Source organism: Myiozetetes cayanensis, unplaced genomic scaffold (genome assembly GCF_022539395.1).
Source record: "Myiozetetes cayanensis isolate MyiCay16 unplaced genomic scaffold, myiCay2020 scf16, whole genome shotgun sequence".
In the NCBI taxonomy this organism is placed as follows: domain Eukaryota; kingdom Metazoa; phylum Chordata; class Aves; order Passeriformes; family Tyrannidae; genus Myiozetetes; species Myiozetetes cayanensis.
The window spans coordinates 15,447,899-15,474,112 of NW_026087270.1; the positions used below are offsets into that span (position 1 = coordinate 15,447,899).

General features: G+C 39.2%; 1 protein-coding gene and 1 long non-coding RNA gene across 9 annotated transcripts in view; one reads left to right on the forward strand and one right to left on the reverse strand.

The window, feature by feature from the left end:
• The window catches only part of WWOX (WW domain containing oxidoreductase), a 472,482-nt gene that overhangs the window by 130,050 nt on the left and 316,218 nt on the right, over window positions 1–26,214 (reverse strand). The window lies entirely within an intron of this gene.
• The window catches only part of LOC126637792 (uncharacterized), a 49,382-nt gene that overhangs the window by 17,500 nt on the left and 5,668 nt on the right, over window positions 1–26,214 (forward strand). For 6 of the 8 annotated variants that reach the window (XR_007628435.1, XR_007628436.1, XR_007628432.1 and 3 more), the window contains 3 exons: window positions 7,367–7,424; window positions 8,325–8,423; window positions 8,850–24,436. This is a non-coding gene — a long non-coding RNA (uncharacterized LOC126637792). Of the gene's footprint in view, window positions 1–7,366; window positions 7,425–8,324; window positions 8,424–8,849; window positions 24,437–26,214 lie in introns of those variants that run through there. The other 2 variants (XR_007628433.1, XR_007628430.1) reach the window with 2 other exon arrangements.

The following is a 26,214-nucleotide window of genomic DNA, read 5'->3' on the forward strand; positions in this document are numbered from 1 at the left end:
CTTTAGGACCTGTGTTTTCACAGGGGCCCAATTTAAATCTATTCACACAAAAATGGTTCAAACAGCAACAAACACACAAATATGTAGCAAATGGGGCTGAAGACAGGATTGAGAACTGAAATTCTATCTCTGGCACAGTGACAATAAACCACCAGAACCACAGAATGAAATCAAAATGGAAGCATCAGTCACCTTCCTCACCACGTAATTTTACCAAACTCCTAAAATGATGAGAAACCAACCTACACTCACACATGACAGAAGGGTTCAGAACAGAAGAAAAAGAACATTAAGTGAGTTTAAACTACTGGAGGTTTTCTGGTGCACAGCACTAAAGAAGTTGTAAAATAAACTCCTCTTATGAGCTACATGCTCACATACATAAATCAAGTGACTGTTTGAAAATCCCTCGACTTAAGCTCTCAGAGATAGAATCTGTCTAAGGAAACGTTCCTGAATAACGTGACTGTGTTATGAATTACAGAGGCTTCACAGGAAAAAGACACAAGATTAAAGGTATGCAGGGCTTGGGCCCCGTCCTTCTCACAGACACAACACCTCCTTCAGTCACCAGGAGCTGTGACATCTCTGTTCTGCACAGGCAAATTCATGGTCTCTGGGAAATGACAGGTTCAGGGCAGACCAGGATGATATTCCAGGCCAGGTTTGCTACCATGGAGGTATTTGTGGAAAGGCTGCTTTTCTCTGTGACCTCAAAGAAGCCTCTTTGTGCTTTATAAATTGTGTGGGTGACGGAAGAGAACACACTTAAAAACACACATCAGTGACTCTGTGTGCTCCAAGGCAGCATTGCTGAAGTCCAGTTATGGATGGATCCTGAACATCTATTTTGGAGACTTTCCCTCTTCCTACAGACATTTATAAACCTGAATTTTCACTTTCTTCATAATCCCCATGTTCAAAAGATGGCACTGGGGCTGGCTGTGGACAAGTGTCCATCGGGAAGTGGCAAGAGGTCAAGCTGTCTGTCAGGACATCAGCAGAAACCTCACTAAGTGCAGCACTCATTTCTGCAGCACTCACTAAAAATGCCATTTAAGCCATATTAAACCCTAAAACAAAAGCTTCAAGGAATACTTACAAGTCAAGAGAACACACACCTTCGAAACACTTCTCAGAAAAAAGCCTATATATGCAGGGACATCCATGAGAGGAACACAGTCAGGATTCAAGAGAATTGGGGGGGAATAAATTCAAGATATGACAAACACAATTATAAAGAGCTGGTCCCCCTCCCACCCTCATGGAAAGGTGTCTAGCAAAAAACCGCCAAGAGTCGCCAGCTGTGTTGAGACAAATTATTTGTAGCGTTTGAAATACTACTTCAAGATAATTATTTGCAAATAATGACTTTTTAATTAATAATGCTGTGTTGTACTCACGTTCATTGCAATAGCTCCACAAAAAAGGCATCACTATAAAAAACCCCAACACAACAACAAAAACCCAAATGACAAAAACAAACCAAACAAACAATCCTCCCCCAAAAAAACAAACACAAAACCCAACAAAACAAATAAACAAACAAACAAAACCCAAACATCAGTACCAGAAGCACAACAGGTATTCTTTGACACACTGGCACATAATTTATAAATCACAAACTCTTAGGGCATGAATTGTTAAGGACATCATAAATCTTACACTACTACATAACAACAATTATTATATATAAAGACATTTTGTCACAGACCTAGAAAACCATAGACTTCGACTAGTTCCTAGTTATTGGTTGTCAGGGTTGTATTTTCTTATGTTCCTTCTGTTTATTTGATGCCATGTTTCTCAAAACAGTAAAGCATAAATTTAAAAACTGGTAGCAGTCCCATCCAGTAAATCCAATGATTTACTTTGGAACAGACCTGCATGGCATACAGATTAAGCAGATGATATTTACAAAGATGTATTTTCTGGTGCTCAATGAAGGAAACAACATAAAATTTTTATTCTTATCACTGTGATAAAGTTTTTGGCGAGGGGTTTCCATTAGAGTCGTTGGGTATAACACTCCTCATAAACTTAGCTGCAATACAAGCCATAGGCAAAATTGCTCAATTTCAGTCTTCCTTCTTCAACTGTTACTGGTGTATAATTTAGAATTTTATAGGATAATTTTTGGTGACATGAGAAACAAAGCTCTTTAGTGAATTTCCCATGGTTTCTACTGAAACAGTGAAATAATTCTGGCAGTATTAAAACTAATCACATTAATGAATTTAAAAATATAATAGAAAGTTAAAACACAGGATTTTCTGTAACCACTGAAGCCAGGCATAAAAACTAAACATAAAAATGCTGTATATATTTTCATGTTTCTTGTAATGTACAACATAACTTTCATATTAAATTCTTAGGTTTACCATTCTTTTTGGACAATGAGCACACACCAAAAGGTCAGTGAAGTAACAGAATTACTCCTGTGGTCTTTCAGACTTACTTCACCAAGGAATGTAAATAATTAAATACAGTAAAATAAAAAATGGCACAGCAGTTCTATCTACCAATTCCACATCCACAAGTCTCACTCACTCCAGCTCCTGCAGCATGTACTAGAGATGACATCAAGCAATTCTAAAGATAGAGCAACAGACTTTCAGAAAGGTTATCCATGTTTCCCTGAGCAGACCAGCAGTCATGGCACAGGTCTCTGGCACACATTTAAGAGAGTCTTTATTTAATGACTGCATGTCCAGCTCAGAAGGGTTATGATGCCCCAATTAAAATTTTGATGTACAGCTGCCAAAGACAGAGCCTGCATACAAACTGTTATAGCTATCCATGCTCTAAAATAAAACACTCTTTAAACATAAGAGTCCATCTCCCAAATGACTGCTGACAAAGAGAGGTGAAGTATTTTCATCACCATAATCAAGTCAGAAATGTTGAAATATGACTCAGAAAACATTGATAGCAATTTTGGAGAGAATAAGTTCACCTTACTTTGTGATTAAGAAAAAAGCTGCACTAGATTGAATCCAAATATTTTCTTAGGTCACCATATGCCAGAGATATTTGTACATCTTGAAACATGTCTCCAGATCACACCATTAGTAATCACAAGCTAAATAAACAGGCCGAGGAAAAAACTACATACTTTTGCAGGGTTGGTACTAAACTGGATTTTCCTTATGATTAGAAAGCCCAACTGAGCATCATCTAAGATTTGCAAAAAGCACATTTTCAAGCAAAACAAAAAAAGGGATTATCTTGAATTAGGCAGATTCTTTCAGAACGAAGCCATCTGAGTCAACACTAAGTTATTTAAACTGTTTCTTCCCTTACAAAATTAGTTATCAGACTTTCATCTGTTCCTCCCATTCTTGGCTGCAATTGCTGATACTAATGCCTTCACCAGGTCCAGCTGGCCTATCTCATCATCTTGGTGAATATGTGACACTCAGAAAAAGCCCAGGAACAACAGCTCAAATTTTTATAGAAAATGGATAGTCAGCACCTGAGGGAGAAGTATTTTGTCTATGTTTCTACTGATATTCCCCAAAGGATCATCCAAAGGTACTGTTAGTACCGCTGGTCAAACACCTTGCATGTCCTCCAGATGGAGGAAAGCAAGGCTTGGAAAAGGGGATTAGAACAATAGAAATGTGTTCAGCTGTGAAATTAAAAGTAGGACAGCATGACATGCAACATTATGTGTTGAGCTGAGTCAAAAGCTGTAATTAGGCTAAGCTAAACTACGAACATGTAATCAGAACAAATGTGTGTTTTGTGTCCATCGCATTCACTCCTCGTAAGAAAAGTAGTCACCTACCCATCCCAAAGCACCTCATTACCCTCCCTGTGTCCTCAGCCCCATCTGCAGTGCCTCCAGTCCCTTTCTAACCACCAGGACTCTGTCCCTACAGAATCACCTCCCCAGATGCCCTTAGCTCCTGCATGTTCCCCACCTCTGGGCAGGAGGCAGAGTGTGCTGTGTCCAGCCTGGAGTTCTGCCCCTGCTGCCCAGCTACCCAGCAAGCAGCAGCCACTCAGCAGATGTAAAAGCTGAATTTTCTCTACCTTTCCTACAGCAAGAGCACTAATTTGAGACTGTGTCTGCTGTTTAACTGCCAGCTTTCCGTAATTTAGGAGAAACTCAGCTGTCTTGGGACTTCAGACCTATTTGGTTGAAACGAGCTGGAGTTCAAAAGTTAGTGGGAGGCACTGGCTGACAAACATGTAGGCAAGCTAAACAATAAGCATGAAAACACAAAACCAGCTGTCGTAAAAAGCACAGATGTTAACAAAAATAGCACCACAGCAGCAGGTTCCAGGCTGAAGTACAGTGAGAAGTGCACACAGCACTGTACCACTCAGCTAAATAAGCAACTGCAGCACAGCTACACACCATGTATGTGTCCACATGGGTGCCCATTTAAACTCATAAAAAATTGTCTGTCCCCCAAAAAATGCAGTGGATACACAGTGACCACAGAAAAACAGGAAGACAGTAACTGACCAACTTAAAGAATAACTGGTTTTTTTATAAAAAGTGAAACAACCTAACAAACTCTGTGATCTCATGAGTTTTCAAGTGGCTACACATTTTCCCTGCCATGTTCTGAAAATCATCAGATTCTGTTCATTCCTTTGACTTCTTGCAGCCTGTCCTTGGTCACAAAACTGTAATCTAAGATAAACAGTTCTTTAATTACTAGTGTTTTGTCAATGACATTATTATACATCCACTGCAAAGTAAATCAACCAGAGAAGAACAATGCCCTGAAATGGTTGTGAAAGCAGCCTAAGATGTTATTTTGGGACACTTCTATACATTTCACTTTTATAGATATGAAATTACATTTTCAATGGAGAATACACAGGAAGTAAAACCTGTTATAAATAGTTGATAGGTGAACCATCATTTTTTCTAGTGCCAAAGCCTGGAGGATACGGGGCAGACCAATTACTATACTGAGCAATGCAAAGTATTATCCCCTGGCTTTATTATAATAACAGGTTATCTGATTACAGCCTGTGTTTTCTGGCCTCAGCACAGACTACATTCTCCCACGCCACTGGTGGTACATTTTAGAAATCCATTAACAGCTAATTCACCCAGGAAACTTGAGATTTCTGTATTGAAGCATGAAAATTAACATTCCTCGTGCGAACGTCCAGTTGGAGCAGCTGTGCTCAATGTTTTCTCAATAGAACCTTCCAAAAGAAAAGGAAACACCTTTTCACTCTCATCTGAGCTCACACTGAAAATCCTCGATGCACCTGTCCTACAACAGATGCAGAAATTTAGCTATAGGGTGAGACATAAACGCAGGAGACTTCTTGCTCCCGTTTATATTTCCTTAAATTTTGAAATATCAGTGTTTCTGTCTTTATTGCTTCAGGCACAGGCAAGAAGTAAAAATTAAAGTGCCTTCAGAAAGTGTAATATTTATCAAACTCACCTGTTGGGTGTGAAAAGTGCCATCCTGGTTTCACATTTCTTTGGACTTTTTCCACTTCTCTGCTAGACATTTTAAGTATTTAAGAGAAGGATAATTGCTTGTCCCGTCTATTGGACAGGTTGATTAAAAAAAAAACTGATTAGATGTTACTGGGGCACTGAACCCCATCAAGACTCCTCCTTGCAGATCAGTGCTGGCTGAAGTGAAGCCCTGGCATAGTCTCCCAGCAATCCCACAATACTGGTTTGGTTTGTCAGGTTTCACGGACATGGCACGAACTTCTACAAAAACCCCTGGCGTTGGTCAAGTATCACAGCAAAAAAAAAATGCAAATTCGGGACCAAAAAAATAGGTTTCTACAAAATTTTGACCACAAAATAGAGGTTTGAAAAGTCTGTGGGTTTGTGAAGGTCACCGGAGGAAGGAAGACTCGTAAGAGTAGTAAGAAAAGAAGTAAATTCACTGCTTGGCACTGCTTGAAGTAACTTGCTTTTTACAACTGACTTCAACAGCAGCAACCCAGAGCCAGATTCTTGGGACAGTACTAACCAAAATGCCTTCATAATACTACCTTTTCTCATAAGCTGCTGCTTTACTTTCCCACAAGAATGTTATGTGAATACGAATAAAAGACAATGTGGTCCTGGCTTGAATGGGAAGTGAGCTGTGTCCTGCAGTCATAATTAGGGAGGGCAGTGGCCCATGAAATCTTTTCACCAGGAGAAGATCCACACCATAAAAATATCTGCAATCCTGTGGTATATGGTGCACTGTTTTACAATCAATATTCATTCATAACTCTCTATAAATGGGTATTTTGTAACCTGATGCTGAATTTAAACTGCACTTCGTTTAAAAAATGATTTTGAGGGTAATCAAGGACAAAGGACAGAGCAGTTTAGAGGTTGTCTACTGATATAAGCCAACAGAACATGGATACCCAGCAAGAAGCTTTTCTGTTTACTTGAAGAGTTCTGAAACCTTCAACTGGCCTTTACACAACGAAGTGTTAGAGAGGAGATCCAGCGTCTTTGAAGTAAATTAGGTCAATATTAAATGCAGGACAGAATTTTATGAGGGTAGGGGCAGAAAGCTGTCACTTTCTTTTAATTTCAATAAACCACACACAGCATCTTTTAAAAATTAACTAGCTCATAAAAGTTCATCAGTCCTGAATTGTAATTAATTTCTGTGTGCAGAAAGATCATTTGCCCATAGGTGTTGCTTACTCATTTAAATCAGTGGCGCTGCAGCTACCTGACAATTCTATTAAAACAGCTCCTGATGAATCCTAGCTTTATTTAACAGCTTGAAACACTGAGGCATTAAAACAAAGTGGTGATACCCATATACTAACACAGGTAAAATTGCTACCTGCCATTCACTGGGTAGGTGCTGAGGTAGAACAGTACGTGGGGAATTCCTGATCCCAGCTGCACGGTACAGATCTTCAGAGCCTGACACTAGCAAAGGAAAAAAATTCACACACAGTGCCCTCATAATGGATGTCAGGGAAAAAAAAAAGGACAAATACACTATACATACACCTCAAAACAGGGGTGACAATACTTGTCCCTCCTTATCCAGGAGAACCATTTTTATCCATTATACACACTACTGTTCAATACTTCAGCTCAGCTAGAAAAGCAATTCTTCTGCCGTAATGACATAACCAATATTATTACATATCAAGCCTTTTAAGAAATCTACAGAAGAAAAGATCCCATTATTTCCCACAAGAAGCTGCTGCTATCTGTATCCAACAAACTCCTATACAAGCTTCCCACATGTTATGGGAAAGAGCGTGTGTTTTTTCAGCCACGATCATCTCCTGTTTACTCATACAAAAATACAATGTGGCATATTGCTGAACTGAGTGCCACTTACAGCTTTAATACACATTTTTGGCACAGCTGATAAAATGCATTTTCTCTCTCCCCTAGCACATCTACGTGCTCAGTGAACACAGGAGCAGCACAGCAGAGCGGTGCCCATGACCAGGTAAGATTATACTCCTGCTAAGGGTTTCTTAGCCCTCAGCAAAATACATTTTCACTATCACAGGAACAAGTTCTCCTAAACCCTGTGGAAAGTCAACATCTAAAATGCCAAGCCTTCAGATTCAGGGCTCAGATACCCACGTATGTAACTGGAGCCTCCCAACTCAAAAAGTTCAAAGCTTTTGTATCTTTCCAAACCGGATCCAAGCAGGGCTCATTACATCTAAATAACAGTGTCTGCAGAAATTTCAGGAATAAATAGTGAGTTTGACCTTGACTTGATCTCTCAGTTTCCACTGCAGAGGAAGCTCTGGGCTTCGTGTTGGCAGCAATAGGCTTCTCTCATCTATGCTCCAGCCTTAATAAAGGCTTTTGTAAGCACAACCAGGAGAGAAAAATACCCCAAAACTAACAAGGAAATAAACACATTTCATTCAGTATTCTATTAATTACAAATTAATAAAATAATGCAACTTTCGTCACTTTAATGTGGACTCTTGAAAAAATTGTATGTATGAAAAACACTGAGCCACTTGCTCCTTTCCCACATTCATTTGTCCAAAAAATGCCAGGTAGCCAAGGCAAACATCTGAAGTTTAAGAAACACCACCCTTTGTCTTGCTGCAGTCTGTCCTTTGTTTTTAGTATGATATGCTTCCACTGGGGTATAAAGACACGGAATGGTGTAATAGAAAAAAATAATTTTAACAGAGGTACATGAAGAGGCAGAATTAAGTGAGTACAGACAAGCAGAAACTCTGACATTTCCCAACTTCACAGTACTGGGGGTGGTTCAAATGAGAAATTATTTAATACAATATTGTTGTTAATTTCTAGGCAATATTCTGAACACGCACTTCAATATTCAATTCATGCTTTCTTTTGTTCTATTCTTAAACAGGGGCAATTTTGCTTCAACTACCATCACCTTTATCTTTCCATCAATTCCAGTCAAAACACGTTTCCCAAAATCAAGGCCTTTCTCCTTGGCTCATTACAGGTAATGACAAGTTGCTATCTCATAGCATTCTCAAAAGTTTCCTCTCCGGAGCAAAGGGATGATTTCAAAGTATCCCCACAAATAATAACTGTGTAATAAATGTTGACTTTTCACATCAGGCTAGTTACAGGTTTAATGGAGACCTACATTTATCCCAAGTGGTGTCAGATTCACTGGTAAAATTATTGCAATATTGGGTTGTGAAAACCCAGGAAAAATCCTGACAAACCAGAAAGAACTCTCTATGCCCCCTGTACAATATATAGGTGTTGGTGAGTTCAATAGGCATCAGAGATAGCTCTATTAATGAAGCAAAAATAAGGTCTTTGAGTTTAAGAAGCAAAAATACCCATAAAGTAGCACTAACCCAGCAGCCCTAAAAAAAAAACACAAGTTTTTTGTCTATACTTGAACTTCTCTTCCCAGTTGACCTCTTGCTACATAATGAGGCAGAGAATGCCCTGCAATATTGGAAGTATGTAAGAAATAGTTGGCTTCATACCCAAACCAGAAAACTGAGGCTCAGTGTGTGTCCACAGCTAAACAAAGGTAAGTTAAAAATTCATATTTTCAAGCTTGTCTTGAATTTTCCTGTAATTGTAACATAAAAAGCCCTAATTATTAGGGAAGAAAAAACATAGAGGATCCTCCCCTCATCCCAAGATCACATGGTGGGGGATGCAAATGCAATATATGGTAGGAATAACAAATGCTTTATTTTCCAAGCACTCTCCCATGATTTATGAAAGGTGTTCCTCACTGTGGGAAGATAATGCCATTTGAAATGGTCCATTTCATAAATCTATCCTCCTCATCCCTAGCTGCGTGCAGGACTACTGTGAGCTCCTGAATCCAATAACGTTTTCATCCTCTATTGACAAAAAAAAAAAAAATAAAAAAAATTAAAAAAGGACTTTGTTTGGAGTGAGGTAATGATGCAGTTGTAGAGGAGCAGCGGCTAAAGCTCGCTCTCAGGGGCTTTCCTTGGCACAGCCACACAGCTGCAAGGGAGAGGAAACGAGTATAAACAGAGAGAAGAAACAATCAACACCTACTACATCCCTGATGTCTTTTTAGCGCTAGTGGCATTAATTATAATGTATGCCCGATCCTCTGCACTGCCACATAACCAAATGTTTTGCCTGAATTTTCTCTCCATCCCCACAACAGATTTATCACTGGGATCCCAGCTATTTCCTACTCATCTGTTCACCATCCCAGTCTATCTGCTTGTTTATTTGCAAGGCTGCTTCCAGAAGATGTTTCCGTGCCAAATGTGGTGGTTTCTGCAGACAGGGACTAATCATAAACGCAAGAGAAATTCATTTTACTGATTTTTTATGTTGCAAACAATGGCAGGGAGTAAAGAGGAAAATACTTACTATCCTCGATATGATGGAAAAGTTTTGAGCTGGGACTGAAAACCATTAGAAGCAATGCTTGGAGAATGGGAGTACAGGGAAATCAAGGGGTAAAATATGAGATGAAAATGTTTTCGGGAGCATTTGACGTGTAAATGCAGCCAACAGAAATATTTAAGAGGGTTTTATATTATTTGCGCTATTTAGGAAGGAAAAGATGGAAGCCCCACAAGTTTCTCATTTCATGTTGGAACAGGGGGTTGTCCTGCTTGGTTTGCCTTCTCTGACACTCTGAAGAGTCATTAAAGAAAATTAGGCATAGATCAGTCAATTTTAGATACCTGCTTAGTTTTTGCTTTTGTTAGGGAGCTGGAAGCTCTACACTGGACCAGCAGCATGGTCACAGATTTCATGAGCCAATTTTGGCAGGCTTCTCATCCTGCTGAAGTGAAATTTAGCGTTTTGACCAAATTTCCCACCGACTGCTTGAGCAATGCCATTTTTCTACACTTTGCTACACACAGTTCCAGAGGCTGATGAATGGCCTTTGTAGAACACGAAATTTCTATGGCTTTGGCAAGAACTTTACAAACTATATACATGTTTTGAACTGTCACTTTGAGATCTTAATTTACATATTTTGACTTGTGCATGAAAAGCAATTTCAAGGTCAGGCTCTGTGAAGAAATACTGGGTAACTCCATTAAAAGTCTACTGGTACTTTGCATATTTATTTTTCTTCCCTGTAGTATGCACGGGATCTCATAAATCAGGATAAACAAACATCAGAGGTCACACATAGGTGTGCTCAGTGCATTTCCACACCTAGCATGAAGGTGTTCTGCAAATACCTGATTGCCTCCAGAGTAACAGCAGAGAAACTTTGCTCCCTAAAATATGTATTTATTTCTAGGGGTACAAGGTTGGGATGAAGTCTGTCGGGAAGTATTGAGAAAAAAAAGAAATTAAAATCTACAGTCCTTGCACATTTATGGAAGGTACAATCTCTCACAATACATGGAGCCCTAACTGTGCCTGTAGCACAGATTATACAAAGAAAACAAAAAAATGAACCATGAAACATAAGAAATCATAAAGCAACACCAAAAGAAGAAGAAGAAAAAAAACCAACCCAAACCACAAGATGTTCCCAGCCATCATCTCTCTCTAAAGATGTAAGATTTTATCAGATTGTGAAAGTCTTATTGCTAACACTTCCTAGATGATATTCTGAATTCTTCTGGAAATATCATCAGGCAGCATTGCCTTATCAACACAGCTCATCATCTCCAGGACTGCTGCCTTGGCTGTTCACTCTCCATCCTCCCAGAGCCATATCACTCTTGGAAGCAATGGAAAAACCCCAAACTCATTACAGTCACGAGCTTTTATGTCACACCCGAGGCTACAGATTGTGGGACTGGAACTCTAAAACACAATAGAACTGTGAAAGCAGCATTGCTAAAACAGTAGGGATGAGAACACCAAAACCAACTCATTTAGACAGTAGAGATGACTGCTTTCCACCAACAGAGGTGACAAACTGGAAAAAAGACCATCCTGTGCTGCTGGATAACTCCAGGCAAGATGGTTACTACCTTACTATCCTGTTTCAACATTTTGTTTTTCCTTGAAGGCTGCAGCCATGTGTACAATATGGGATAGGAATACTGTATTTGGGGAACTGCTAAAAATCACTCTCTTTTGGACTCAAGTTTTGCAAGTGGATCTGTACAAAAGTGGCTGATGTTTGTTGGAGCACCAACAGGATAGAGCCCTTTTTAAACGTAATTATAGAAAATAGATCCTGAAACTTAAAATCTGCATCAAAGACTTTTTATATAATGCTATGGTTATCCAGAAATTTAAACATATAATCTTGGTCTTTGTTGAAGCATATAAATTCCCCAGTCAATTGTGTGCATGGAGGTTTGTAAACGTGGTTGCTCTAAAAAAGCCCCAACCCCAAAAACCTTTTATTGTTGTGCTAAAACATGGTTTTTTCAGAGGGAATCATGGTGGCTTTTTTTTTCATTTCTGGGTGAAACTACCAGTATCTGAAACTACCAGGAAAAGAATCTTGAATATCAGAGTGCAAAATCTTAAAAACTTTCCCTACTGGAAGAAGTTGCAGCCCACTGTTCATGCCTTCTCCAGCTGTGGGAGGCAGGAAGGAGCAATAATTTTGATGTCTATGGGCAACAAGAGAGAATCTCCCCTTGTGAACTACAGGCCAAAGGCAGGTCTCAAAATTCCAGTAGGGTTGGAAGCTTTGATGGGACAGCACTCCCAGTTTCCCTGTGTTTCATAAACTGAGTGAACTTCAATACACAAACTGCCTTGACCATCCTGACTGACAAACCCCTGGCCTTTAAGAATGATTTGATGTTCGTAATGATCAGATTTCTTCCTAACATGAATTAGGACAGGAATCTCCCAACAGGATCACAAGCCCCAAGGAACAATGGCAGGAATAAGAGGTGCATACTACAGGACAGTAGTTTATCACTCCAAACAACTCTCCATCACCCAAATTACTGTGCTCCAGTAAACACTCTGTCTCCTTTTTGACCGAGTCAAGATGAAGAAGGGCTAGCCCACGACTTGGCACAGAACAAGGCATGAGAGAATGAGCAAGCCGAGGATCAATACAAACAAAATAGAGGTGACATTAATTGCTTGGAGCATTAATAGACCAAGTGAGAGAGTAGAAACTAGCTTAGTTTTGAAAACCAAGGGTGTTTGCCTGCCTTTTGCGATCCACTTTTCCAAGAATGGACATAAATGTCACTTTTGTCTGCCGAGCTCTGCGCAGGCTCTGGCGGAGAGGTGGCAGCAAAAGGTCTCCCCAGGGTGTTCTGCAGGGGGTGGATGCAGCATTGGGCCCCCCAGGATGCAAAAAGATGAGTTAGTTGTACCACACCGTTGTTCTATCATTTTTAATACTCGGCAGCACGCTCAGTGCCTCTTGATGGGTTCACTGTAGTTAGTCTAAACTGAAAAAAAACCCACTCAAAACAACAACCAACCACCAAACCCATGCAAGTCTAAATATATGAAACTTCAGTTTTAAAAGCTTGTTTTTCCAAGGCTACTTGATCTGTTACTTGGGATGAATCACATTCAGACCACGGCTTCAATATTTTTCTTTCAAGATCAGCAATTGCTGGACACTTTGTGATTCTGAAGGAATAGTAAATAAATAAACAAATAAATAAAATTCTATAGGGATGTTCTGTGCTGGCAAGACCCAATGTGGAGCCTCAGTCCTTGTGAGTGGCCTTTGAGAGCCCCCTGTAGCTGCTGACTGGTAAAAATTGAAGTAGTTTTGTTATTCTTACTGCAAACATTTACCTTCTGAATCCTCTTGCTAATGAAATCAGATGGCAGTGCTTCAGTTAAGTTTAGGTAGCAAAGTGTAGGCTCTGTGCAGCTGTGCTGCTTGGGCCCCTGCTCACCTCCTCTCTACCACGGCAGTATATTTATTTTAACATTTGACAGTATCTATCAGATTTTAAAGAGCTTGCTTAATGACCTTTTCCAAAATCTTCCATTCATTTCTTTAGTTTCTCATTTTCTCTCCCTTTTTCTTTTTAAAATAAATTACTGTTATAAAAACAAATCCAGCAGAAGGGAAAATATTCAGTGCCTAGAAACTGAAAAATTGAATATTTGCTTTTTATGGGGCACTGGAGTCTTCTAAAATACAGAACTGCTAGAAAACTTAAATGCTGAGGACAAAAAAGTTCACTCAGTAGCTCTGCAAATACACTACAGTTTTGAATCTCTTTGAAAAATAATTTAAATACTTGTGTTTCAATTTATGGTCTTAAAACGCCTGAAAAACACATTCCTACTTTTTAAATGGATTTTTTTAAGCGAGTCCTAAATACACTTTGATTATTTCCATTCTTGACATTATGCCTACTCAGGTATTTTGCACAGCAATTTGAAAGCAGAAAGGCAATTCCTAGCAATACCAACAGGTATATATTGATTTAACAAACACCTCCTCTTAAAGATGCACTTTCTTCTTCCCATGGAAGAGAAAATGTGAATTTAAACTGAATAAAGCCAAAAGCTAAAACACATTGTCTATAATGATTTCTTTGATGGAGAAAGCTCAGGTTCAAGTTCATTATCTTGGTATTTTCAGAAGAGTTTGCCTGCAGCTTTTAGGAACAACATTTAACTGAATTTTATATGTGAACATTAAAGAAACAGTAATGCACAGGTATAAAATAAGTGATCAAACTGAAAGTAAAGTGTTCAGCTTTCTCCCTGTTAGCCTACACTGTTATTATCTTTTCAGAAGATGTCAAAACCTCTTCTCAGGAATTCTCATTTTTCATACATTTTGGAAGTAGGTACAATTACTTTAACAGCTCTCTATAGCACTAAGACATCTGTAGCAAAAACGGTTATTTACTTCAAAGCAAGAAGATTTTTGAAGGCAGAAAGGAATGACAGGCAGAAACAGAAGGCCAGGGACACCGCTACTGAACTTCTGCGTTTAACAAAAGACAAATACAAAGAATATTTTATGTAAATGTGTATTTACAAAGGACAAACTGCATTTGTAGGCATGTGTACCATATAACCAGAGGCCAGAGCAATTAGAAATTCTCTTTTCAATTCCCGACTGGAGCTTCAGTGTGGAACACAAACTGGAACGAGCACACAGTCATTATGTTATTTCGTCCAAGTCGGAATACTGACTCAGTTTTCAGCACATGCCCCTGATCCCTTGAAAGTAGGACTCATATGAAAAATAACTCAAAGTCCAAGCCTTGCAATACCCAGGAAAACACATCCATGCAGTGCAGGCTCAGTGGTAAAGGTGGCCAAAGGTACCTAGAGAAAAAAGGGTTCTCATTGTAAACAGAGCTACATTTGAAGGAATGGAACTCACAAACGGCAGGACCGTAGAAATCTGCTTGGAGATTGGACACAAAAGTCATCACAAGCCTGTGGCTGCCTTAATTTATGTCTTAAACATTTATGTGCATCCTCCCCTTTTCCTCCTCCTTCCCCTCCTGCTCTTAAATTTCTCAGCTCTTCAAGAAAACAAACCACTTGTGTCGGTCCCTCCTGCAGTCGCAGCAGCACCGCTGAGAGCACCTCAGTGTACCAGCCTAAAACTCTACTTTGAAGTGTTTTCAAAGCAGATAAAAACAAGGCAAAAAAAATTTTTGTTCCACGTACAAATTCAAGACATTTTATGAGAGTCAAAGTGTTATGCTGGCATAAGGCTAAAGTGGCAGAACACAATCCTGCAAGCGAGGAACAGCCTCATTTGCATCAAGGATGGCAGTGGCCAGAGAGCAGGGGGTGCTCAGGTGCTGTAATATATGGTTATATTTATTTTCCTTTAGCAGAATGAGAACAAGGTACACCTGGCTTTGGTTGGTGTGCACAAAGCAGGCATCTCCCCTTTCTGATGCTGCAGAATTTCTGTCCCTGTTTATTATTAGCAGGGCCTTGATCTCCCAGGACCCCTCTCGTCTGACTCAAGTCCAGGTCTTCCTCTTGGAGCTATTTTGATGACTGATATGTGCTTTGCAGGTGTGCATTGTGATTTGAAGATATAAAAAAGCTCACAGGTTCTGTTAAATTGGAGTAAGAAGAAATACAAAAAAAGGTAACAAATAGAATAATCAGACAGAGGCTTGGAAAAAAATGAACATATTTGGTGGAATTTTAAAGCACTTGTTTTATGACTGAGGTGTAGATAGACACCCATCTGCCTGTCAGATGTGCAAGACATGCCCATATGGTGGCCCTAGTCTCAATTTTTATACCTGAACGTTGCTGACTGATTTTACAGAAAGGTATAATATTATATAATTTGCTGTGGCCTTTTTACAAGTTGAACAGCAACTCAAACATTGTTATCTAGCCTGATCACTTCATAAACTGGTATCTAAGATACTGAAATAGATAGGATAATTAAAATAACACACCTGTATCTATGATAATTTGTCCCTCTGGTGTTTAGTCCCCTTATCTTCCATGATATATTTACAGCATTTTCATCTCAATACCATTTTAATTACTAAGTGAACAAAAAATTCCCTTTCCACAGTAAAACACACTTTTACTGTTTTCTATTGCAGCTAAAAAAGGAAACATATATAAAACCTTGGACACAGACAGTTAATCAAGCTTAACCAAAGGCTAATAACAAAGCAAGCAAAATGGAAAATATATATGCTGGTGTCCTACTCTGCACTGCCACACATTTTATTAAAGAACAAGCTTAATTTTTTTCAGGATTGTAGAAGAGGCTTCAGCTCCAACATTCAGAACAGCCTATGGAGTCAGGAACATTCTTCACTGCACTATCCTACCAGAATCTAATTTTTAGTTGGACATAAAATTAGCTTGAAAGTTACTTTTTTCCTCCCTCACTTCTGTGTTCAGGGTTCAGCTCCCACAGACACCTGCCAGGTGAGGAGACATCAAGTTCACAACCTTCATGCTCCAGGGAGACAACTGCTGTACAACCAAACACAGAGAAATAAACCTGAGGAGAACACTTCTGAGTGCCACCAAGCTGCTGAGCTACAGCAGCACCGACTGCCATAAAGCCTTCCAGCAGCAAAACACGGGTTTGGAGGAACAGAGAACAGCTTCTTAACCCATCAGGACAAGCACAACACTACTTCTGCAAATACATCAGATTTGCATAGAACAGAATCAATTAGGTTGGAAAAGACCTTTAAGATCATTGAGTCCAACTATTAACCAAGCACTGCCAAGGCCACATCTAAACCATGTCCCCAAGTCCCACATGGCTTTCAAATGCCTTCAGAAGTAGCAGCTCAGCCACTTCCCCGGCCAGCCTGTTCCAATGCCTCACAATCCTTTCAGCAAAGAAATTTTCCCTAATATCCATTCTAAACCTCTCCTGGCACATTTTGAGGCTGTTTCCTCCTGTGCCATCACTTGTTACTTGGGAGAACAGACTGACTCCCACCTGGCTACAACTCTCCTGAGCCTCTTTTTCTCCAGACTGAACCCTCCAAGCTCCCTCAGCCGCTCCTCATCAAGTCTTTGCTATTTGCACATCTGTTCTCTTTTTGGCCTGAACTTGAACTATTTGTAAAGTTCCAAACAAAGCCACTCTAAAAGAAGGTGGATTATTTCCTTGTGAAGCAGGCAATAGAATTTGATCTTTTCCTGGAGAAAAGTCTTTCCAAAACTCTGAGCTGCTACACTGGGGTCTCACCGCCCTGCGTGCACACACAGGCTCAACAAATGAAGCATCTGTGGCGCGCTAGGATGGGAGCTCAACACCTGTAACACCACTCAGAGGTGCTGCAAAGGTACCAGGGAGCAGTTTTGGTTTGCATCTAGAAAACCTGCAGCTGCTCCAACCAGGAGAGCCCTCACTCCAGCAGTGGGGAGTCTCACTCCGGCCAGCCCAGCACTGATAAGAAAGGTCAAACAAACAGAAGCGCCACACGAGAATTTGGGAGCACAGCTCGTGGTTCTAAGACGCAGCTACAAGGAATGATTAAGATAAAAATATTTAACAGAACTGTACAGCCCTAGATTTTGCTGAAGGGGTAGTAGAAAGTGGAGTTTGAAGAGGTGCTTTACAGAACTGAATACACACCGAGCGTTGTTGACAACTGAGCTGCTCCCAGCAAGATCAGAACAGAGGTTTATTCTTCCTTTATCAGATTTGCCTTCCAAGTCTCTTTAGAGCAAAAGCACCGCCACATACACACAAAAGTCTCATCTTTAAAACCAAGGGCTTTGCAATAAGTTTTTCCTCTGGAAAAAAATGGAGGGGGGAGGAAGTGGAGGTCGAATGATTATTATTTTTTTCTTTTACATATATTCTTCTGTCTCTGTGTCTTGGAAAGGGGAGATTCATCAACAGGCTTTTCCTCACCCCCTGAAGGTGAACACTGGATATGGTTGTACTCTCTCCATTAAGGGACTAAAGTTGAAATAAACACACATCTGCCTGCTGCCCCCTGCCAGAAGAAAGGGGAGGGGAGGAAAAAACTCTACCAAAAATCAAGATGCAAACACTAATTCTACAAATAATCTTTCTGGTACCATAACTGGACTGAATGATTTGATACTATACACACCTATTTTGTTCAGTCTATTAACTCTGCACAGCAAAAAAAAATAAAGAATTCATAAACTACATAAATACTTACTGAAGGCTGTTTCTCAAACTTCTAATCCTGTCTAAACTTTGATAAATACTCCCAAACTCTTCTGAAATCGAAACAGCAAGAATTAAACTAGAACTCTCAGCAACAGTGTTAATCACTGAAGAAAAGCAGTAAAACAAATGAGGCTATTTTGTCCCCTGAATATGGACATTTTGATACAGCACATTTCTGCAGATTTCTGTTCAAAAAGCAGTTTTTCCTACAGAGCTAAATATCCTCATTATAAAGTTAAAAAAAAAAAAAATCCTTGCTTAAGGAAAAAAAAAAAAAAACAAACCAAAAAAACCACAACCAAAACCAAGGGAACATTATTCTTCAAAAATTACTGAAATGCTTTCTTTTATTACCCCTCGGCCAAGAAGGCCTAAGTGGAGATAAATGCAAATTTTGGATGGAAACAATGGCCTATTTCTCAAGCTGTAGTGACTGCTAATCAGATTTAGAAATCTGTAGGAAAACAAAAGGGGAAAGAAAGGAAAAGGGAAAGAGGAGGAGAATATGAATGAGACTGAGATGAAGAGAGAGGTATGAAGGAAAACTTCTTTCTCCCACAATTAAATAACAACAACAACAACATAAAACAAAACTAAACCATGTTCCCTGTAACTGAGGACAAGGCTTGCATCGTTTGACAGTCAGCGAAGAGTAATTGTTCATGCTTTTGTTAATATGTTCCACCAGGATTTCTCTGAGCACTAGGAGCTGCTCACTGGTTTTGCATAATAAAGCCAACCTGAGATCAGACACAACAAAACTCCATTATTCCCACACGTATCTCAGTACAGAAGTCAGAAACTGCTCTTTGGAATTACTGTCATGATCAGCACAGAAGGATTTACAGATGTAATAAAGCCACGAGAAAGCATCACCAACACCATCTCTCCTTCATTTTCCTCCTAGAACAACTACCTTTTAAAGGAGGAATCACAAAGCTTAGTGGGGTAGAGCCCAGATCAGAACCAAGGCTTTTATCACATCATTAAATTTATATCATATATATTTTTTAAAATATATATCATGTATATAATTTAATTGATCACATTTGCTGAACTCCTGAAATCTGGTTGATATGCACTAAATGGAAGCGAGATAAATAAGCTGAGAGTGCTCCAAGGAAATCTGCATATAGTTTCTCAAGGCCAAGCTGAAATTTTCTTATGCAGCAGATGCCCAAGGGGTCTTTCAATTTTAAGACCTACCTGGGATGGGAACTGCTCCAAACCTTTTTAAATCAGGCACAAAACCCCTTTCCAATTACCTAATTTTACCACAATATCCATAGCAAAATATGCCTCCCTATTTATCCCTAGTTTGCCACACAATACTTAGAGATTTTTTTTCTCTTTTTTTTTTTTTTTTTGGTTGGTTGGTTTGGTTAGGTTTTGGGGGGTCTTAGCATTTTTTTTCTATAATAAAGGGGAAAAAAATCAAACAATCTCTATCTTGAGCTATTTATGAAGTCTCCAACTCTGAGGTGTCTACGCATGTAACTCTTTCACCACTTGACTCTAAGAAGTGCTGATAAGAAAGGACATGTACACATACCAAGTGCTTTATTTAAACCACTTTCCCACTTCTTCAAAACAGAATTTCAGTAACCTGGGAAAAGTGGTAAATTAATTTTTTTATTATTATTTTTTAATATATTTTGGGTCTGAAATAAAGGGATATTTCCCATCATAGGAAAGATAGAATTTCTTTCTTTACTCTCCTCCTGTTGAAGCAAGCAATGTCACCTTAAAGTGTCAGGTGGAATTTATTTCACTAAGCTAACAATGCTCATTTCCTTACCCTGTTGTTCCTTTAAAGCTTTGAGAGTCTACACACAGATGTCTCTGAAATGTAGTTCATTTTAAACACAAGGAGGGAAGGGAAGATGAGGAATAGACAAACTTATCTCACCAGAAAATCTTTATAGAAGCATGTGTCCCTGAAGAAGAAAAGGCTTTATGCTTATAATTCCATTCAATATTTCTTTTCAAACATTTGAATAATGGGCTTTACAGAACATCTTTTTGATACTAACTTATCTTTATAACTAATAAAACCCTCTTACTGGGCTTTGTTACTTACATCTAGAATCCACAAAGTGTCTTTTACAAATAATAACCATGGCTAATTATACATAGTAAATAACCTCAGTTGTCAAGGCTCCCCATACATCACTTTGCTAAATATTAATCACAGCTTTAAGCTGTCTAAAAGCACGACATTGGAGTGGGGGATCTCTCCGGTAAAGGATCCCGAACTATCCATCAATATCCCTTTTCATAAAGAGAGCTGATTAAACCTTCCTGGCCAGGGCTTTTATGAGTTCACATGCTGGTTCTCCCTGTTCCCAGGAAATGGGAACACCAGCCCACCTTCAGCAGGGTGGGAGAGTTCTCAGCCTCCCCACATCCACCAGGAGCCTGACGTGGCACAGCCGAGCCCGGGCAGGCAGCAGGAGCTGCACCAGCTTGGATCTCCTCTTTCTTAATTAGGACTTGAAACAATAGGTGGGGAAAACTCAGGACCAATGGCTATTATGTATTAGCTTTCATTTCTGTGCATTGATTGAGCTTATGTTGTTTTATGTGTGTGATGAAAGGGCAAATCAAAACCCATTTCTCTTTCTTGTCAATTCTCTTTCTCTTTTTCAACTATTTATCTTTGTATTGTATTGCAGCAACAGATGGCACATTAAAAATGAATTCACTTTTTGGGAAGTGTATACTGTGGAGCTTATTCTTACCATCTAAAATGACGATGTAATTAAATTTCTTTTGGAAAGGTACCTATAAAATACAGTAACATAATGCCTACTTAAGGAACAAGACATTTTACAGTAGAAGCTCTTGGGGAAGAACACAGGTCTTCCTGGCATAATAACTCTTTTATCCTGGATATTTTCATATGAATTGCTTACCTAGTTTAAAAAATGTATGCATATAAATATATAAATATATCACTCAGCTTATTTCCCTCTCTGATTTTCATAGAGGAACCAGTTTCAAGTGTTTTCTACCTTAGTTTCTCCTGGCATGTTTACAAACAATTCTCTCAGCAGGACACACTAGATAAGATTATCATTCTTTAAAAAATAGCTCCCAATAAATTCAAATAAATAATGTTATTGCCAGCAAGAACTGTACAGTAGGTCAGTTTACATGCAACACTATCAATGTACACTTAGCAAGGTGCTTAGGAAAAACAACCTCCCAGTCACATGAAAAATTGTTTCCAGTTGCAGGCTCATAGCATTTTAAACCCTACTCAGGCGATCCCATTTGAGGAATAAGAAACCAGGATAACACCCAGGTACCAAACTTGCCTCACCAGCATTAACACGTTTGCCACAAACAGAAAACAACAGGTTAAATTCCTTCAAAGCACAGTCCCTAATTTGGTGGCAATTAATCAGCTCAGATAGGAGAATCACAGGAATATCAGCTTTATAGACCCAAAATAAACAGCAGCATGAAATACATCCCTTTCCTATGATCAACAGCGTCCAACAATTACAGTGATAGTCATTAGCAGGCTGCAGAAAAAAGGGAAGCGTGTGTGTAGGAGGAGGGACAGGTCATGCTGAAGCTGCCTTTTTATTAATCATCATTAGAGGAAGGGAAAAGAAGAAATATTAAGTTTCCATTCTTATTAAATGTAGTAGTCATTACTTTTTTAAACTTGATTACCTGTTTTCAGATCCTGAAATCACTTTCGGATGCTTGAATGAAAAAAAAAAAACCCAAACAAACAAACACCAAATATATAAAAACACCCTTCAACAGAGCAGGAACCCACAAATCATGGAGAAACAAGCAAGATCACAGGATGTGATAGTGTCTGATAATGTTCTATAAAGTTTCAGTTATACCACCTTTATTTTTATTGTTTTCCTATGCAGTTCCACTTCGCTACATTAGCCTCTCTTTACGGAAAAAAAAAAATCAATTTGGAGGAATTTACCCTTTAATAACAAAAAAAATAAAAGTAAAAAAATCAAACATCACTGCATCTTCACTTTTTCTTTAGCTTAACAACGTCAAAACTAGACACTACCTTCACCTACTTTAAAATATTCCATTATATAGGACAGAGCTAATAAGCTCTGAGAAAAGGGAATGGATGGGTTTCCCACCACTGAGGTGGTTTAAAAAATACAGAAAACCCTACATGCTCCCCAGTCTTTAAAATATTGCAATATGAATTTGGGGGATTTTTTTTTTTAAAGTGCTGTTGTTAGAAATTTCCTGTGCTTTCATGAAAGACGGTATTTAAACTGTTGTAACTTGGCCCAGGCAAAAGCAATTTTCAGGAGGACACTGAAAGGCAAATATATACATACAAGGGACAGGTCTGCTAACATGTTAAATAAACCACACTTACACACAGAGCTTGACAGTTCCTTTCTAAAATAAATACATTTGAAAGTAAATACATTGCCCTGTTGAGTCAGGTTGCATTTCACATCTCTGTTCTCCCTCCTCAAACCCCCCCAACAGTGTGTCAAAGATGTTTTCATCCCCTTGTTTGTCTGTCTCCCCTAATCAGGACTCTGTTGTTGTACTGAGCAAGTCGGGGCATTTAGTGAAAATCAAGATGGATTTAGTTTGGAATTAAGTAGATCCCCATGACAGGAAATATTAAGAGATGATGGATGTCTGACAAATATTTAAATTAAAAAAAAAAAAAATCAACTCCCATTTCAGAAGGCAGTCTGCAAAGCTAGATTTATGAAACTGAACTTTAAACTAAAAGGAACATATTTTTCCAGGCTTTATGTATTAGCAACATTGCATTTAATTTAGAGATTAAATAAACACTAGTCTGAGGCAGCCCACGAGGGCTGAAATGCTGCATGAAGGCAGGCTTACAGTTTTGAGGCTATGAAATATGTCTCCTGTTTTGACACTGTTGTAATAGCATAGTTGTTCACTTTCCTTGTTTCCATGGGGTTTATGGTCCATAAAGTTTAATAACAATCTTAACAGCTGAACAGTGAGCACACATCTCTGGGAGGCTTCTGTAAGAAACGGGATCCGAGTTTTATCCACGTAATTTTTAGTGGTGGTACATATGTCCTGTCCTCACCCCTGCCCACGTGTGCCCACAAGACTAAAGAAGGCACCAAACGACACTGATTCACCTCAGGAAAGAGGTCACATGGCCTCACATCCTCCAGGAGCTGAGTGAACAGCACTTGAAACACCGGCTCAGGTTATGAAATTGCGGAAAAAGTTTGATCAGTAGGTCTCACAAGGAAAACATCCAGGAGCACCCACAAATAGCAGAGAAAATTCAAGCCTGTAAGCCTCTTTTTCCAGAAAAGACACATCTGGTTTTATCTTCAGAAGTAGCCCAAAACAGACAGTAAAAGGGCTGAACAAACCACAGAAGGCTCCTCACAAGATGGCAGGTTCCCAAAACACCTGCAACACACCTCGAACCTCCATCTCACTCCAGCCTCCCGCTCATCTTTGGCAACTGCTTTCTTTCCAGCTACCAAAATCAAAAACCCAACAGCTAGAAGAGCTGAGAAACATAAGAGCACTAAAACCAATGTGGGATTCACTTCATCTCCCCTGGCTCAACAGATGATCCAGGGTCAGCCCTGCTGGCTTGTCTGGGCTCTGACACGAGTGTATGATGGACCTGCCTTATGGACTGGGCTCTTTCCAGGACAGGGAAAGCAGTGCCACTGATTTGTGATCTGGATCAGAAAGTAAAATTTCCACACAGAAATCGTGCAATATTGGTGAAAATTTAACCTGAGATCTGTTTTATGCAGCCTGCTGGGAAGTTGTAGGTGATACAAGCAACGTTGTTAGAAAAAGAAGACACCCTCATCGTGCAGCTTGGCTTTGACTTTAACTTTGATTAATTTGTGACTGCCTTGCACTGGAGTCCCACATGTTGAAGAGCTATGTTGGTTCAAACCATCTGAAGATAAGGCTCTCTGTCTACTAATAATTCCACCTATTCCACCATTTTCATGATTTTTAGGGGTCTTTTGAAAAGTAAAAGGGAACATTCAACTTTCAAACCTGAATTTACATAACTATTTGTAAGGAGGAGCTCTGTACTAGTACAGAATATTAAATGACTTCCCCCTTTTTAAATAATTGAATAGATTTCAACTTGATTGTTTCTCTTTTAACATTTCAGTAGATCATTTTTTTTCAATGAATTTGACACATCAAGTAATATCAGAGTAAATCTACCTAAAATATTTACAATTACTTGCAAGATATTTTCACATGAACCAGTAAATTGAAACTTCCTCTCAGAGGAGAGACATAAAAAAGTCATTTTTATGGTGGTTATTGTAATTTTAATAGGCAATTTCATAGGTAAACAGAAGTGCTTGATCTCCATTCACTACTGTATAACAGGCTGTGCTGCATATCTAATGGAATCACATGGATTTGTGTACAAAATGAACAAGAATTATAAATGGCTCCTTCTGTGATTTAGGCTCTACAGGTTTATGTTCCTCAGCTACGGTGCCTAAGAAGAAAACACAACACCCATTTGTACCATACAAAAAGGCAGCCTCCTTCTTTGGGGAATAAAGTTTAAAGAAGAAAACGCTTCAGGTTGAACGCTGAAGCAGCTGTTCAGCAGAAGGAGCTGTGCCCACATTTTCAGAGCTGCCTCCACCCAAGCTCCAAACGTGTGCACGCTCAAGAGATCCGGGATTTGTGCGGGCAAATGACACTTTCATGACTGGGGTAGATTAATGGAGTAATAGATTTAAAGGCTAGAAGGGATCATTATGATCATCTAGTATGACCTTCTGCTTAACAGAATTTAGCCAAGGGATTCCCGCATCAAGCCCATGGCTCATAACTTCTGGTTGAGCTACAACCACTATCTTTTAGAAAGACATTCCATCTTGATTTAAAGACTTCAAGTGATGGAGAAGTCACTACATTCCCTGGCAAGTTGTTACAGTGCTTAATTATGCTGTTTCTTTTTTCTCTCTTTTCTTTTCTTTTTTTTTTTAAGTGTCTTAGTACTACAGTTTGTGTAGTTTCAGTCCAGTCACTAGATGACTTTATAAGATTAAAAGTGCTTTCCTAGCAGAAGTTTTCTCCAAACATAGGTGCCTCTGGGTTTGAAACAAGGGATATCTTCATCTTTTCCTCACAAAGACAGTGCTGCTTTATTCTTTTGCTATGGGATTAAATTTCCCATCATTCACATAGGTCTTTTCTGACACCTCCAAAATCTTTACATGCACACACCAACACTAGTACTAAATAATGTTTAATTTATAGGGGTAATAACAGTAATAATAATACTGCAAGGATAAACTTGGAGAAGAAAACAAGCATGTCAGCCATTTGGGCTTTCTCTTTCTTACACATGCTCATGCAAATATCCTTCAGAGAAAAGGTAGAAATAAAAAAAACAACTCAAATATGTTGAGTTTAGCCAGGTTGGAAGACAAAGACAGTAAAACAGTTTAGTAGAGCATAGATCTCAGGGGGTACTTTTTGCCAAGTTATTTTTGATGCAAGAATTCAAGAGGAATAGGTAACCCAGCAGTCCTCTTCATCATGCCACCTGGCTTGGGTCCCAGGCATGTTGGAGAAGGTTTTTAGGTGCTATACCCTTCTGACCCAGGGATGCATAGCAACAGGCTCCAACAGTGCAGGCTGCCAGTTCTCCAGAGCATCTGAAAACTCTCTAACACCAGGAAAACCCTCAGCTGCTTGTCAGGACAGCTTTATGGAAAGTGAGATGAGGTTCTGGCCCCAGCGTTTCTCTGTACTTGGCCATAACTCAATTTCTCACAAATAGCAATTTTGGCATGTTCTCGTTCTCTTGTACAACTGTGATACATGCAGTGGGAATAATAAATTACTGTGCTATTACACGACAACAGAAATCTCAATGTGTTTGGTTACATGTGCAGAACTAAAAACCTGGGCCTGCTGCTTTCATTGCACTTTCACCAGGCTGGAATCTGATACATTTACATTGTTCAGTAATGAACTACTGAGCATGTGAGATGGAGAATTCATGAAGAAAATTGATTGCTCTTATAGATAAGGTTCTGGATGAGGGTTTTTTGTAATGAAAAAGCCTGGCTATACATATTTAGAATCACACTTTCCTTACATTTCAGGCATATGTGGCAATGACACCGAGAATGTGGGGTTTGGAGGAATGTCTAGAAATGCTCCTTCTGTTTCAGGTGTGATTACACACCTCTGGAATACACAACAATTGTATAATCCA